This window comes from Aptenodytes forsteri, unplaced genomic scaffold (assembly GCF_000699145.1).
Source record: "Aptenodytes forsteri isolate BGI_AS27 unplaced genomic scaffold, ASM69914v1 Scaffold534, whole genome shotgun sequence".
Classification (NCBI taxonomy): domain Eukaryota; kingdom Metazoa; phylum Chordata; class Aves; order Sphenisciformes; family Spheniscidae; genus Aptenodytes; species Aptenodytes forsteri.
The window spans coordinates 214,751-217,844 of NW_008795712.1; the positions used below are offsets into that span (position 1 = coordinate 214,751).

The window sequence follows — 3,094 nt, forward strand, 5'->3', positions numbered from 1 at the left end:
GTGTCGACCGCACCACTCAGCTTGGTGTCATCTGCAAACTTGCTGAGGGTGCACTTGATCCCACTGTCTATGTCGTTGATGAAGATACTAAGCAGGACCGGTCCCAGTACGGACCCCTGAGGGACGCCACTCATCACTGATCTCCGTCTGGAAATTGAGCCGTTGACCACTGCTCTCCAGATGTGACCATGCAACCAATTCCTTATCCATCAAACAGTCCATCCATCAAATCCATATCTCTGGTCTGCAACCTCCTCTGCTAAGGACGCCCCTGCCACTAAGAATGGTGCCAGCCAGGGAGAAACAATCCTCTTCCAAGGGCCAGAGCGGTCAGGAAGGCTCTAATCTGGCAAGCCGCTGAAATTAAGCATATGCCCGATTTGCTTAATTACAGCCCAAGAATGACAGAGCCTTTGCATCTTGCAGAATAACAGGTTTGTTTCATGCATTTAGAATGCAAGTGGCAAATTCAGCCCTGCAATCAAACAGAGGAGGACAAGCGTGACCCAGACCCAATCATACAACACGGGGAGATCTTCTGCTTATTTTAACGAGGTTTTTAATTCACTGCCGTGGTACGGGGGAGTAACGCTTTCTGGTGCTACAAAATAAGCTCAGAGCTGCAGAGCCCAGTGCTTTTGTAAGGAGCCCTTGAAAAGGCCGATTGCTGATTTGCAGTCTTCCAAGCATGCATCACCTAAAACGTTTCATCCAGGCAGGATTTGGCTTTCCTGGAGTCTAATTCCTCCCTTTCCTGCTCATCAACAGCAAGCTCTGGTGGACCGCGATCCTGCAACTAGATCTGGCCATATCCCGGAGTGGGAGGTGGTGCGGGGACAGGAGAAACTCGTGATGCCCAAAAATTGGTACCCGCGGCATCGCCATCTCCTCCCCGTCCTCCCGCTTGCCCGTGCCAGCAGAGAGTTACTCTGATGGAGGGCGTCCAGGCTTTATTTAATGCAGTTTCTAAAAATCAGGTTTTGCGGTAGAGCAACATTAAGTGCAAGAAGCAGGAAGCATTTAAAAAAAGAGAGAAAAAAAAAAAAAGAAAGAAATCTTTTGTCAAAATGGTTCTGGCAGATCGGCTGCAATTTTCCTTATTCCCAGCCGTTGCCAAGACAACCAGCCTTTGCACTTCGGGTGTCCAAAAAACAGACCCAGGCTGGATGGTAAACCCACCTGGAGCCTTCTCCCCAGGTGATGCTGGTTTCGGGGGGCCAGGGAAGCAGGGAAGGGGCAGGGGAGCTCCGAGGGGGCGGCTGGTGGCGTCCCAGCTTGCACGCTTCCCCTGTAGCCCCCATTCCTCCAGCAGCAACACTGGGCATTTATCCATGGTTTAAATATTAAATTACCTTATCAGCACAATTGCTTATGGAAGTCAAGCCCAAACAACAGGTCAAGAGGCAAAAAAACCTTCCTAAAAATGAACGAGATGCTTTTTAATAGCCCTTTTTATCTCCGCCTTTCCGGGTCTGAAAACCCTGCCTGAGCCCAGGGCACCCAGAAGAAGCTGGAAGTCATTTGGGGAATGTTTTTAGGCATGGGAAGCTGCAGATTGCTTGGGGACCAGCAAAACCACTAACTGCTTCTCACGGTCAATCCACATGGAAAATAAACTCAGCACGGTAAGGGCTTGGCATCCTCAAAGTACCTCACGCAGCCACGGATGCCCCGTAGCATGGGCACGGGTCAGGGTCAGCATCTCAAGCGCACGGGCTTCACATGCGAGGAGGCCAATTAGGAAATTATTCCTCAGCCTGAATAGATAATAACTGTAATCTAAACGTGGATTTTAAATCAAATCATACAGGGTAGGTTGTTTACAAAGTGGCATCGACTGAGCAGTAACGCACCTCTGCGTTCCTTCCCGCAGAAAGGATGCATCGATACCCGACCCAAGCACGGAGGGTAATTTTTAGTCATGAGCTAGCTGATTTAATTAATTTCTTTTTTTATGATGACCTCAGGTTTTCCAGGGCTACTTCTATTAGCGATGCGCTGCTGTCCCCGCTTCGCCCCGAGGCACTCTGCTCCCCATCACCCAAGGGGCTGGCTACCTCCAGGGCTCCCGGCCGCAGCGAGCCACCTATTCCCACATGTGAACACGGACACGGACACGAGGGGATTGACTCCGGCTGAATGATGCTCTGGTAGGCCGGCTGGCCCCACGTTCGTCATTTAAGCGATGTAAAGGCACGTTCCCAAGACTGCACTGCGAAATACGTGGATTTACTGTGGATGTACGGACGCTGCTCTCTCTCACGGTTTTCTTTGCTCTGCCATTGCTCTCGTAGGATGCCTTCTCCCAGTGTAACCCAAATACTGGGGTTTTGTTGAGGATCTGCCGCCTTCTCCTGCATTGCTTTATATTCCCATGCCTGTTTTTAGCACCCAACGCACTCCTCAAAACCCACATGCCATTCCCAGCCTGATTTCTAAGCCCCTTCTGCATTTTTGCCTCCGTTAGACTGAGCACCTCTTTAGCCAAGCTTCCAACTCCCCATTAGCTCCATCCATGTGCTTCCAGCACCCATTTTCCATCCTTTCCACGAGTCAGGCACTTCCTTCGATGCCGACCCCCTTCCCATCCCTTTTGCATTAACTCCTCCATCTGCAGAGTCACCTCTTGCAGAGTTTTATTAATTCTGACACCTTCACTCCAGGGCTCAGGGGAGACCAGTGTGGTACGAGGAGGGATTAAGCAGGTCTGGAAAAGCATGCAGCGCAGCGCAGGAGAGCTCCCCACGGCCTCTGAGCTTCTTTTGGAGATACAGAAGAGGCCAAAAACGTGTCAGGGGAGAGCCTCTCTCCCCAGGAATCCTGAAATCCAGGCTGGCTTTCTGTCTCAAAAACAATGCCACATTTCACCTCCCAGCTATTGGGCTCCTAACAGAAACCTCAGAGTAAATCGTTGGACTGTGTCACGTCAGCAATTATGCTCTTACAGTCAATTAAATGAATCAGATGAAGATGTTGCTTCCTTTTGGTCTTTGAATGTGTAATTTTACCAGGCGGTTTCAATGCAAGAAGGCGGCTGCGGGATGGTGCTGGCCATCCCCAGGGAGGAACCCCCCCAGCCCCAACCCCAACCCCC

At 50.7% G+C, this 3,094-nt stretch overlaps 1 protein-coding gene across 1 annotated transcript in view; it reads right to left on the bottom strand.

Moving 5' to 3' along the window:
* The window catches only part of NCOA1 (nuclear receptor coactivator 1), a 134,184-nt gene that overhangs the window by 36,337 nt on the left and 94,753 nt on the right, over positions 1–3,094 (bottom strand). The gene's annotated exons all lie outside the window — the stretch shown is intronic.